Consider the following 14195-nt stretch of genomic DNA (forward strand, 5'->3'; position numbering starts at 1 on the left):
ATACACATTTGGTATTTAAACACACACACACACACACACACACACACACACACACACACACACACACTGAGACTGCATAGAATGATTCCATTCACACATTTCCTCTTGCTGTGCAGTGTTGGACCCCTGCTTAGATCAAGGCTTCGTGTCCCCGCGAGCTCCGCCCACACCCGAACGAAGCCCCTCCCCTCCTTAGCTGCTTTCCATAAGACCCCATAAATCAGGAAATAGAACGTTTTCTATCATTTCTCAGCATCCTTATGTTGCGCTGAGATCATCGAGCAGGTCGTCTGTGGACCAACAGATAGATGGCATGTTGGGAAAGAAACGGATTGCATTGCTGACACACGTTTAACTGAGCAGGGTCCGTATCAGGCACCTAATTAGATAAGCGCTTAATGTCCCAGTCCTGAGGGACCCCAGGACGGTCGAGGTTTCCATCCTGTCCCATCCCGACCAGCAATTACCTGCTAGGAGAAGGCAAAGATACGAACGGGCTCCAGGGCCACACGAACTGGGCTGGGGTAGTCTGCTCCGGACCAGTGAGTCCCCACTGTAGTCTGGGGATGTGAATTTGTGTTAAGCCTGCTGCAGAACACCTGCCCCGGATCATAAAGGACGCGATAATTAGCTGAGGATCTCCGGCTGTGCTGAAGTAGAAAGATGAGTCAATCGCTCAGGGGGGTTGCAGGGGGGTTGTTTGGGGAGTGTAATAGAGCAGTAAAAGAGGATGGGTGGAGAGGGGCCGGGAAGATGAGCGCCAACCGAGCAAAGGAACACGCCAACAGGAACCAGCAGTCACAGCTAATGGGTGGCAGCTCAGTGGTGAAGGTATTGAACTAGTAACTTGAAAGTTGCTGGTTCAAGCCCCACCACTCCCAACTTGCCACTGTTGGGCCCTTCAGCAAGACCCTTACCCCTTAATTGCTCAAGTTGTACTCCTTCTTCCCTTACTTCATAATTGCAAGCTGCTTTGGATAAATGTAGCAGGGTATGGATACACTGACCAGACTGAGTTTCCTAATGCCAGCCTTTTATTTCTCCACATTCTTGCTTGCATTCAGAAGTTGGGTGGAGGTGTTTAAAATGTCTGGATGGTTTTAGGTTTTTTTTGTTTGTTTGTTTTTTTTGTAGCAGCATAATCTTGTGCGATGCATAGCATTTAGCATACATGCTAACTCTACAGCAAAAGTGCAAATAACTGCATGAATTACACACAAACACATTCACAAACACACACAGGGGGAATGCAGTATGGATATTAACATAATGTCAGCCACTTCCGGTGGATCTAATTGTAATAGATCCAGTGGAACAATAATAATAACAATTGTAAAGATAAGAATACGATTTGTTGACAAAAGAAGACCTGTTTGCAAGCTATTTGGGTTAACTTACATAAGATTGCTTGTATAACCCACTTCATGTACACAGGTATGTTCTCTTGCAAACTTGCATGAGTCCCATGATTGTGCCTTGGCCTCGGTCACATCAGTGTCAATCAAGAATATTATGACATCAGAAAAGAATCAAATCCAAAGAAGGGGATTTGTGTAAAAACTCCACGTGTGTACCTCGCAATGCAATGCCACCAAGTGCCGTGTGTGGAGAGTGTTCACTTTTGATGACTTTAGACTTCAGATCTAGTGCACATGCTCGAACGTTCACTACGGGGCTCCCTGTGCACCGTCACGTCTCAGTTAAGCTAGCATGAGTGCGGCCTCTACAGCTGAAGTATCGCGCAATGCAGTCATACAAGCAGGGACTTGTGTGCTTGAAAATTATAGTAATCTGCTTAAGAGACTCTTAGCTTGGTGAGGGTTGCTGGCAATAAGTGTTTGGCTAGAGGAAAGTGATAGAGAGAGATAGATAGATAGATAGAGAGAGATAGATAGAGAGAGAATCATACAGTGTGTGGGTACTGTATAAATTAAACAAAAGTGGTAGAGAGGTTTTTAGTTGGTAATGAGTATTGAAAAAAACCCTAAGTTGGACTCAGAACTAGGTGTGTTGTAGTTGAATGTTCTCGTGGGTTCTTAAAGCGTGGTGATTATCACATAATTAATAAAGGTGTGTGTTTGTATGAAGGAAGCTGGCATTTTTACATGCTAACTGCAATGGAAACGTAGAGGCAAGTTAGCATACGAAGATTTGTTTAAAGCACAAACTTCAACTAAAATGCCTGTTGAAGCACAAGTGGAAGGGAAAAGTTGATTTTCATTTACTGGCTGTATTTTACTGTATATTACAATAAAATAACCATAAAAACAACCTATATAGTCCCACACGGTGGGTTTAAATCTCCTCGTCTTTGCTTTGGAAAACAGAGAGAGGCATGAAAACGCTGCTTCTGTTATTAATGGATGGAGGGGGAATGTAATGGACTACACGTTGGAGAGTCCCCCACCTACACACATTCTGAGCACCGGTGCACATTGTTCCTGATTTGTTGCTTTTTCCTGTTTCAGAGCTTCAATTATTTTCTTTTTTCCTTCTGAGAGTTTCGCCCGTGTAGACGTGATGGCGGTAACGTGGTCTGACATTGCTTCCAGGACGTTTGGAGACAAAAGTCCCAGTGTATTCTTTCAGCTCGGAATGCTGCGGCTGAGGAAATTCTCCAAAAATCGAGGGGAACGTTTGAAATGGTGACTTCTTGGTTAAAACCTGATGCTGTATTAGAACAGAACTAGAGCCAGAATACACTCAACTTGCCTCTCGATGTCACATGGACATAAACGGTACATTTTCAGCATGGGTCAGGCCACCACCGATCGTTCTGAGAAACCTCAGTATTTTGATTGTGTATTGAATGTATTGAGTGTTATTTGTGTTGGTTTCTCAACCATTGTGTGTTTACAACAATGATGTAAACACTGGCAAACTGTGACACAAGAAAGATGCTATTTAGTTACATTTTCTCTGACTGTTAGAGTAAAAGATCCAGCTAAAATGTTCTGAGAATGTTCAGTGAAATCAGCAGTCAAATGCAGAACCAAGTTTCGCTGTCTGCTTATAAGCTTCTGAGTGTATTATATTCTTGTTTTAACAGTGGAACTCTATAGGTAACAGGGTGTTACAGTATTCTCTCTTTAACAGTGGAGCTCTATAGGTAACATTAACATTTACAGCATTTAGCATACGTGCTTATCCAGAGCGACTTAGAAAAGTGTGTTGTCATTTACTCACAGAATAAATCCTAGCTAGTACAGTAGGGTAGAGTCCAATATACCAATGATCTAGAATACTGTAGAAATACAGGGATCACTGCTGCTGCCTAGAAGTACAAAATACATAAGGTCTATCATAAACAATGATAAGAGTAATAAATAATAAGTACTAGAGTTTGTTAGACAAAATCAGTGTAATAAATAACAATAAGTACAATAACTACTAATTCAGTATCAGTCAATATAGGAGCAGGGTCAGTTGTCATTTAAATATTCCACAAATAGATGGGTCTTCAGTCTGCATTTGTCCGGACAGCAAGTGGGAGTTCATTCCACCATCTTGGAGCCAGGACAGAAAATAGTCTCAATGCTTGTTTTCCATGAAACCTGAAGCACGGTATTTCAAGCTCAGCCATACTTGAAGTTCAAAGTACTCGAGGTACAGATCGGGCTTTGACCATTGACCTCATGTAGTAAGGGGCTGGTCTACTTTTGGCTTTGTAGGCAAGCATCATGGTTTTAAATCTGATACGTGCAGCTACTGGACGCCAATGAGGGGAGTGCAGCAACAGAGTAATGTGTAAACTTCAGAAGATTGAAGACCAGTTGTGCTGTTGCATTCTGGACAAGTTCTAGAGGTTTGATGGCTCTCAGAGGAAGACCAGCAAGTAGCGAGTTGCATTAGTCTAGCTTTTGAGACCACAAGAGACTACACAAGCACCTGGGGAGCTTCCTGTGAGAGAAAGGGCCAAATCCTCTGTATGTTACAAAGGAGAAATCTGCAAGACCAGGTTAGATTAGAAACATGAGTTGAGAACGACAACTGGTTGTCAAAAGTTCTGCCCAGGCTACGGGCAGCTTTGCATGGTGATACCTGGGAGTTCTTGAAGGAAACTGTGAGGTCATGGTAAGGGTTTGGAGTACCTGGGATGAAGAGAAGCTTGGTTTTACTGGGGTTGAGCTTCAAGTAGTGAGCTGTTATCCATGACACAATGTCAGTCAAGCATGCCAAGATGCGTTTGGAGACCTGTTTGTCAGAGGATGAAAAAGAAAGTAACAATTGAGTGTCATCAGCATAGCAGTGGTAGGAGAACCATCACCAAGAGAACGAGAGAAGAGAAGGGGGCCTAATACTGAGCCCTGTGGAACACCAGTGTCCTCTCCAGGTCACCTTATAGGACCGTTCCTCCAGGTAGGACTGAAACCATCTCCATGCAGAGCCAGTCACACCAAGTCTGGAGAGAACAGACAGAAGAATGTTGTGGTTCACTGTGTCAAAGGCAGCCAAAAGGTCTAGAAGAATCAAAACAGATGACAATTAGGCAGGTTTAGCAGCATGAAGTTTCTCTGTTACTGCTATGAGGGCTGTTTCTGTAGAATGTGCCGGTTTGTAGCCAGACCGATTGGGATCATGTAGCTGGTTCTGGGTGAGGAAAAGAGACAATTGATTGTAAACCGCTTGTTTGAGGGCTTTTGAGAGGAAAGAGAGAAATGATACCAGACTGTAGTTGGTAATGTTGGAGCCATCAAGTGTGGCTTTCTTGAGGTTTGGTATGACCCTAGCAGTTTTGAATGCAGTTGGCACGTATCCAGAAGATAAGGAGTTGTTGATGATGACAGAGATGAAAGGTAGCAGAACTCTTGAGATTGTCTGGAACAGAGTGGTAGGAATTGGATCCAGCAGACATGTAGTCGGATTGCTGGAAGTCAGGAGCTGAAGACTTTAGTCTGAGGAGACAGGAGAAAAATAAGTCAGAGAGTTGGATATTGGGGAATGCATACTGGTTGGAAGAGTGGAAACAGAGGAAAAGGACTGGCAGATTGCTGCAACTTTCTTCTCAAAGAAGGTGATGAAATCTCACTAGTAAGAGGTGAGGAAGGAGCGGGAGGATTAAGGAGAGAAAGTGAGGTTTCCTCCATCGACTGTCTGCAGTCCTTAGTCATCTCCTGTGGCAGCAGAGTGTTTCTGTTAGCCAGGGGGCAGGTGGGGAGGACTTAGCAGGTCTAGAGGAGAGAGGGCATAGAAGATTAATTGATGAGAAGAGTGTAGAAAGGAAAGAATTTGTAACTGTATCCAAAGAGAGAGAAGACTGAGAGTCAGGATGAGGAAGGGTGGACAAAATAGTAGAAGTAAGAGAAGAGGGAGTTATGGAGTGCAGATTGCGATGGAAGGAGCAGGAACACGTTGGGGAGGACTGGATGGAAAGAGAAGGAAGGGAGAGAGAGAAGGATAGAAAGTGACGGTCCGAGAGGTGTAGGGGGGTGAACACGATGTTTGATGTTGTGGTGGTACAGGTGAAGATCAGGTCTAGGACATTGCTCGTGAGTCGGAGGAGAGGTTGAGTGGAGGTTGAGCGTGAGATGAAATGCTGTCAACAGTGAAAGGGTGCAGGGAATGCAGCTTGACTGATGGAAGGTTCAAGTCTCCAAGGACAATGAGTGGATTTCCTTCAATGGGGAATTGACACAGGAGAATGTCAAGCTCATCAGTGAAGTGATCTAGGGAGCCTGGAGGACGGTAGATGACAATGATGTGAAGTTTGGTGGGGAAAGACACTGTAATGGTATGAAATTCCTAACAGACAGACCACAATCAGTACGGGTGGGCAACTGTGTCTCATCCACCCTCACCCTCAGCACTGGAGCTCCTCAGGGTTGTGTGCTAAGCCCCCTGCTCTACTCACTGTACACCTATGACTGCCCAGCCACTTCCAGCTCCACCATCATTGTCAAGTTTGCTGAAGATACCGTCGTCATGGGCCTGATCTTGGACAACGATGAGAGGGCCTACCTGGAGGAGATTAAACACCTGGAAAACTGGTGGCAAGGAAATAATCTCCTCCTAAATGTCAGCAAGACAAAGGAGCTGATCATGGATTGCAGCAAGAAGCAGGAGTGGCACTACCAACCTGTGAGGATCAGTGGAACCACAGTGGAGAGAGTAGATAGTTTCAGGTACCTTGGTGTTCACATCTCACAGGACCTGTCCTGGTCCCGCCACACCAACGCCCTGGCAAAGAAGGCTTGTCAGCGTCTTTACCACTTCAGACGCCTAAGAGACTTCAGACTGCCCTCCAAGGTACTGCAGAACTTCTACACCTGCACTATCAAGAGCATCCTCACGGGGAACATCACAGTCTGGTTTGGGAACAGCACCAAGCAGGACAGACAAGCACTCCAGAGGGTGGTGCGTTCAGCAGAGCGCATCACTCATACGGAACTTCCTGACCTGCAGAGCATCTATTACAAGCGGTGCCAGACCAAGGCCAGGAGGATTGTGAAGGACCCCACCCATCCCAACAATAGGCTCTTCTCTCTGCTGAGGTCAGGGAAGCACTTTCGCTCCCTGATGACCAAGACAGAGAGACTGAAGAGGAGCTTCTTCCCACAGGCCATTCGGGCCCTGAATCAGGGAAACTGATAAACTGTGGGGACCACCACCACCATGTAACTGTAAATATTCAATTGTAAGATGGAACTGTACATTGTGTACATACACTTATACATATCCATATATACATTGTACATTGTGTATATAAACATACTATACATATATTGTACATACATTGTTAATATATTTTGTATATATATAGATATATATTTCCCTATACACCCCTGTTTTTTCTCCTCAGTTTGGACAGAGCACTCTCTCAGAGCACCATTTCACTGCGAGTTATACTGTGTATGACTATGTATGTGACAAATAAACCAAACTTGAACTTGAACTTGAAATTCAAAGGAGGAGATGGAAAGAGTAGAGAAGGAAAGTGGAGTGAAACGCCACTCTTGAGACAATAGTAATCCCATGCCACCACCCCCGTTGAGATGCCTCGGATGACGGGTGAATGAAAAGGCAGAGGACAGGGCAGCCAGAGTCGCCGAGTTCTCAGGGGTGGTCCATGATTCTGTCAGAGCCAGGACGTGTAGGGAGTGGATGGATGCTAATGCTGAGATGAAGTCAGCCTTCTGGACAGCAGATTGGCAATTCCAGAGTCTTCCTGCCACCAGGATCTGTGATGGTGCCAAACGTTGTGAGTAAATTAGGTTGCTGATGTTGCGACATCTATGATGTTAGCGTCGAGGAGATCTGTGGGATATGTGGGCAGGAATTGTGAGAAACATTTCAGGTGCTCGATTTGTGGATGCATGATGAAAGATTGAGATAATATGAGAAGAAGATACTTAGAAAGAGTTTGCGAAGTCTGGCAGGTGAGATGTAGATGAGCTGATTGAAAGCACAACAAAGCTTCTCCAGTCATCCTAATTTAACTCAGCTCAGTATGTGCTGAGTCCGCCCCTCAATTCACACGTAAGGCCAGGGCAAAACTACACCCGTAGTGAGTAATTACAGCTAACAAGCAACTGACAACTAGGTTCACACAAAAGGCCTTGAATTTAACAGACTCTATGGCAAAAGTAAGTAAACTCAGAGCCTACCTTAACCAACCGGGGAGAATCCAAGAGGAAACCCAAAGCACACCCAGGGTAACTGGGTGTTACACTGTTTGTTACGATCAACTGAATACATCTTCATACTCCTTCTAGCCTGTGATAAACCATTTAAACACCAGTCCTTTAAACAACATTTCTTCTAATGTTTCTTTAAAGTTCAGTAAAGTAGCCAAAGAGAAATCACTTGGACACAAAAGCAGAACAACGCATGTCTATTTATATATGTAAAGATCTAAGCATTCTTTCCGTCTTTAGAAATAACAATAATGGAAGGATCCTGTTGTTATTTTATTTTATTTTTTCTTCGCAAATCTCCTCACCTTGTCGTTCCATAACTTGGGGTTGTGTGGGGTAGTCGGGTATCGCCTAATGGAAACACAGTTTCATTCATCCAGCACGTCAGGATCAATCCACGATGAAGAGAAAGTTCACCTTCGCACGGTAAAGGTCCAAAATCTCAAATCTCTTCTGCCATTTCCCCCCTTAACGGACCGAGCTGCAGACTTTTCTTATTAGTGCCTGAATAGCAGTGAAGTGCTTAAAAGCTTCTTCAGTGATCCACGAGGCCCTCATCACGCGAACAGTCAGATGAATATTTATAGCGGATCGGATAGCTAGCGCGCGGAGAAGGTTTTTGCTAATAACCAGGCGCGTGCCAACCGAAGTGCTCGTTTTATCTCTCACTGCTCTGTCTGTGTGTGTGTGTGTGTGTGTGTGTGTGTGTGTGTGTGTGTGTGTGTGTGTGTGTATGTGTGTGTGTGTGTGTGTGTGTGTGTGTGTGTGCGCGCCCCCCCCCACACACACACACACACCCGTGATAACGATAAAAAGAAGCGAGAGAGAGACCATTAATTAGGAAGCGCATATGGAGAAAGGTAGAGAACAGCGATGTGAAACGGGATGCCAATTTAGATATCAGATTTGAGTTCTCTTTTAAGCCATTGCAGAGAGAGAGAGAGAGAGAGAGAGAGATGTCCGACGTAGCACGCGCTGCTTTGTACTGCTTTGATGGGCTCGCGCGCAGTTCACTCACTTCCGACTGCATGCTGCTCGTGCCTCTTTTTTTCCTCTCACTCTAACGCAAAGCACAGCCTCGAACAACCCAAAACCGTGACGCACAGCGCTGCTAATTTACACGAGGCATTTGGTACAGGAACGCGACATATTAACAATGTCTGGAAAGGCTAGCCGCCCTCCGCACCTGTACTGACGCGTTTCGCTTTGCAGCCGATGTAAATTGTGATCATTTGTGATTTTTCGTCAAAGGAATTATTTGTATTACACCGGCCTGTCCTAAAAGGAAATTCATCACCGCTGTGAAACGTTTATCGTTCTCTTCCCTGTTTCTATCTTTCCGGCGATTCCCTCTCTGTCCTTTCGGTGACGATTTCGGTGAACGAAGGAACGGTGGAGGAGCGGCTAATGAGAAGCGCTGGCTAAACGTTCAGATGAGCATCAGCCGGCCGACACGCAACGGCGTGCAGCTCCGTGCTTCCTCTACAAAATCATGCTTCTCACATACATATGGCTGTGTTTATTACGCCCTACATCACTGTCCCTGCGCAGTCATTTGCGCAGAGGAATGGGTCCCCGAAGGCCACGCTCCGTGTGAGAGAGAGAGCCAGAGTTGGAGCGCCAGGAAGTGAAGGAGTAGGTTGTTACACCTAAGGTGCTCCCGCGGTCACAACCCAAGCGTAGCTTTTCCGTACCCAACATCAGGAGTGTGCCGGCAAAAGTGCCTTTCCGACACCTACAATGCATTTCTCCTGCAATAACGAGCTCTCTTCATATAAGACCATGTAACATTTGAAATACCTCGTGTTTCTTGTCGCAGAGCTGATAACCCAAAGGACAAGATGTGAGATTGTCCGGGTTGCTGGAACTTTGAGTTTGCCTTCAGAAACTGCACTCCTAAAACTCCCTCCTAAAGAATACTTGCCGCTGTCTCGTGGTTAATGGATCGTTTAAAAATAAAGGTAGATTTTAGTACTTTGGGCAAGCTAGTAAGTTCTTGAAGGTACATTTATGTCATCTGACCGTTAAAGGGCATAGATAGGGCCTTTGACAGACACTGAACAGTAGTGGAGCCAATCCCCAGTATGGGATGTCATTATTAGCTCGTAATCCAGTCGCGGGAGCCATGACCAGTCACTCTGATTAGCCACCCAGTGCCAGATACACTGGGCTGTCACAGTCATCAGTGGCTCAGATTAATCATCTTATGGTCTGTGGTGGAATAATCTTGTTTATTAAAAAAAAAAAAGTGTGTGTGTGTGTGTGGGAGAGAGATAGAGAGAAAGATCGAGTGTGATTGTGTGTGTGTGAGAGAGACAGAGAATGTTTGTGTGAGAGAAAGAGAGAGAATGTGTCTGTGCATAAGTGTGTGTGTGTGTGTTTGAGAGGGAGAGAGACAGAGAGCATGTGTGTGTGTGTTAGAGAGAATGTGTGTGTGTGTGTGAGAGAGAGGGAGAGAGATAGAGAGCATGTGTGTGTGTGTTAGAGAGAATGTGTGTGTGTGTGTGTGAGAGAGAGAGAGAGCGTGCGAGCATGTGTCTCTGTGGGAGCCCATTCGAGCGCCACAGGGTTGATAACCCAGAAATCATCATCAGCAATGGAGATGATGGCGAAGCCAATTATTCAGCTGGCTGCATGGGAATGAGTGACTGGAGTTGAGGGAGGGGTGGAGAGGACGTGTTTCAGGAGGCTTCCGGGGCTTTCCAGCGTCTCGAAGAGACAGGATGCTTTGCGGCCCAGACCCTGTTCACACGGCCGTTTCGTCTCTTCCGTGTGTACACGGGTGCGGTTCCACATGCAGCCTAACTGCTACCATGACAACCCGCCGCTCTGCCGAACCTTACAGGGGTTCAGTTGCTGCAACCTTCCCCACTCTCCATAAAGTTCACAGGAAACGGCTGCCAACGAAGAATACGTGATGGAAAACCACAATTAGAATCAGCTCCATGTATAGAAAAAGCAAAGTACTCCGTGGTTCTGGTTAACTTGCTGAATATGCTCGGATTATAAAGTTCCTCTGAGAGAGAGAGCGAGAGAGAGAGGTGGCTGTTGTGTTGTGTCTGTTGTGCATGCGTCCTGACGCCATCAGCCAATCCCAGCACGGCCCCATCAGAGTTGTTCTTCATCACGGAGTCACACACCCACAATGCATCACAGCAGGTCAACATTCAAATCAACTTTATTGGCTTATCCTCAGCAGGAACACTGAAGGGGGGGCTATCAGCCTGCTATTCTGTGTGTATGTGTGTGTGTGTGTGTGTGTGTGTGTGTGTGTGTGTGTGTGTGTGTGTGTGTGCGTGCGAGCAAGCGAACGTGTCCTTGGCCGTGTACATGCCTATGTTTAAAACCAGAGTGGCACATGATCACCCTGGTCCCTGTGCCATCCCTGACCACAATGATCCAGAAGGTTCTGTGACCCTGGGCACCTGATCAGCGAACGCTTGTGGTGAGTGTCAGCTCTCATCCTGCCAGGCTACATCCCGCACTGCGCTGTTGGAGCTGCCTATACATGGCAGGTGTAAGTTGCTGCTGTGGTGGCTCAGTGGTTAAGTTACTTGACTTGTACTCAGAAGGTTGCTGGTTCAATCCCTGCCACTGTTGGGTCTCTGAACAAGACCCTTAACCCTCAATTGCTGAACTCGTACTCAGTCATAATTATAAGTTTCTTTGGATAAAAGTGTCAGCTAAATATACTTCCACACTGGTGGTGTTAATATTTATTTATCTTGTGTATATTTCCAACATGATTTTTGCAGTGTTTGGTACTGGCTTTTGAGTGTTAGCTGAAGTATCTTACAATGCAATTCTGGTCAAAATGTGGACTAATGCACAACTCAAGATATAAAGGCTATACCCTCAAAAATGTCCTACCCCCATCAGTAGGTCAGGACTGGAATATGGGATCATACCCCAGCAGATGTATAAGAAATAATTTCTCATACCTACACTCAATGGCCACGCGATTATTTACATCTGCATCTTGTACCTGTAGAATTACGAACTGTTAGCCACTATCTGCACTGTTCATCGCTGCTACCTTGATATCATTTGGGCGATGCAGCACTCTTAACCCCGAGAGGACAGGTTACCCTCTGTGTCCATGGCAACGGCTGGTCGCAGGCTGTACCTGTACACATAAAAGCAGCCGGTGTGTAAAACAGGGATGGGGGAGTGAAGGTGTGGCATTCAGAGAGGGAGTAATTACTGAGCCCCAGACTGAGGAGCCCCAGACTGATAAGGTCGACGTCTTTAGAGAGGTCTCAGCTCACCGCAAATTGAATTTTATTTAAGCGGATTACGACGCTGACGGCTCCGTACGGGTTTCAGTCGGACAAAGTGATAATCAGAAATATTTAGATGGACAATGTTGGTGTGGTCAGAGGGTGGAGGGTGTGGTCAAGGGGGTGGGGTGAGAGGTGGGTGGGAGAGAAAGACGATATATGATATAAATATGAAAGAAGGTGAGATAACAGTGCTAAATATAAGAGGGGACATAATGTGTGTTGCTGTGAATGGTGAGTGTAAGAGTGTGACTGTTTGTGTGTGTGTGTGTGTGTGTGTGTGTGTGGGTGGGTGGGGGGGGGGGGGTTGTGTGTGAGAGTCATATGAGAGACTCTCTTGGGTCTTTTGGCCAGTAGCCTCTAGCTATGGGGTTTACTGAGTGGTGGAGAGAGAGAGGTAAAATCATGAACTAGCGAGATTACAGTGATGCAGCACACACGCACACACACACACACACACGCACACACGCACACACGCACACATACACACACACACACACACACACACACACACACACACACACACATTTGCAACAGCGTTGTTCTCTCTTTTTTTAGTGCCATTATATGAAGAAGAGTCAAGGCTATACAATGTGTGTGTGTGTGTGCATGTGTGTTTGAGGAATCTGTCAGCATTACTGTCAGGTACTGAGCTCACAAGCGTTTTCCTCAGGCAGTCCATTAGTCCCGTCAAAACAAGCAAGTGAGCCCCTCTCGTCATATCCCCCTCTCATTGGAAACACCATCAGCGGTGTTCATCTTGGCCTCCCAGCTACGGCAGCGCACGGTACGCCTGAGGTTCGACCCTGGCCCGAGAGCAGACTTATCCTTTTCGCTTTATTATAGCGCTTTAAAAAAAAAAAAAATTTTAATGCCATTGCCTCCTGGCTACGCGTTTCAAGCCTCACTCTCCATCGCCGCAGAAACCTGACACTGTTTCAGAGTCTTGCTTGGCATATAATGGGCCGTTGGTGAGGGTTAGCCAACTGGGGGGAGGGGGGGGGGTGATGTCATGCCCGTCAGGAAGTGTGAGAACAGCAGGTGAAATGCCTGACAGGTAGCTGGACACATCTGATGTGGGTTTCAGCTTCGTACGAGTTCCCTTGATTAAGCATGCCGTACTTTCATGTGGTGATAATGACAGGGTTTAAATGAGACCCCCACCCACTCTCTCTCTCTCTCTCTGTCTCTGTCAGACACACAGACAAATGCATATTTTGGAATTACCTGCCCCAAGGCCCTGCTTTACAGAAATAATGAGCCATGAGAACTAGTCTTACTCACGATCAGATTGATTCTATACTGATTTGAGGTCAGCTCAGTAGTTTCTCATGTCATAAACAAAGCTGACGTATGGATGGGGTAAGTTGATCTAAGACCAGTAGACAACGTCTACCTTCGATCATTATCTCTGTATTGGCTGGAGTTCTGTACACACTGCAGGATTTTTGATTGCTAAGAAGGAGCTGGAAGTTTTGTGGTATCGAGCCATGTTCGAAGTTTTGTACAAAATGTTTTGGCATTGTTTGATGACTTTGACGGTTTTCAGAAATACAAGAACCTACCTGCCATATAAATGAGGGTTTTTAAAAAAAAACTCTTCTGGCTAATAATGCCAAACTTGTCTAGAGACGGCGAAGCAAAATGGATTTGGGACACAAGGTAACATCGATCTGGAGGCCGAGGTCAGGCAGAGAACTGACTGTGACACCAGAGGACGAGAGAGAAAGGGAGCGAATGGAAAATGCAGGCTGGCGTTAGTGGAGGAGATTTAGTCCGGCCCTTCCCATGTACTTTGCACATCAAAGGTAGATCTTGGCTTTTGTTAAACCACAGAGGACTGAGTGATGGCAAAATTGCACTCTGCTTCAGTCAAGCGGTGCACATAATTTTTTTTTTCTTTTGTTGCGTTTTTGCCTTTGTATTTTTCTCACTTTTTTTCCGCAGTTTGGAATAATGACATGTGTGGGCGATCGCCACGAATCCTGGGGGCCGCATTCCTGCCAAACGGCGGCAGTGTCTCGAGTGCTGAAGACAGCACGACGTCGTCCTGGGGTGTGACGGTTGGGTCTCGGGCTAGCTCTCGCCTGTCGCAGTTTTTCCCACAATGCACCGAGTGGAGCCCTTTAGCCCCAGGAGAGCTGGTAACTACTCCGTCCCTGTCAGGGCGAATGCTGCTTTGTTAAGGCTTTCAGAAACATACAGACGTCTTCATGCTAGAGTAATATGCTCTCTCTCTCTCTCTCTCTCTCTCTCTCTCTCTAGCTGTCTGCCACTCTCT

This window comes from Electrophorus electricus, chromosome 5 (assembly GCF_041902795.1).
Source record: "Electrophorus electricus isolate QZ-2024a chromosome 5, ASM4190279v1, whole genome shotgun sequence".
NCBI classification, from domain to species: domain Eukaryota; kingdom Metazoa; phylum Chordata; class Actinopteri; order Gymnotiformes; family Gymnotidae; genus Electrophorus; species Electrophorus electricus.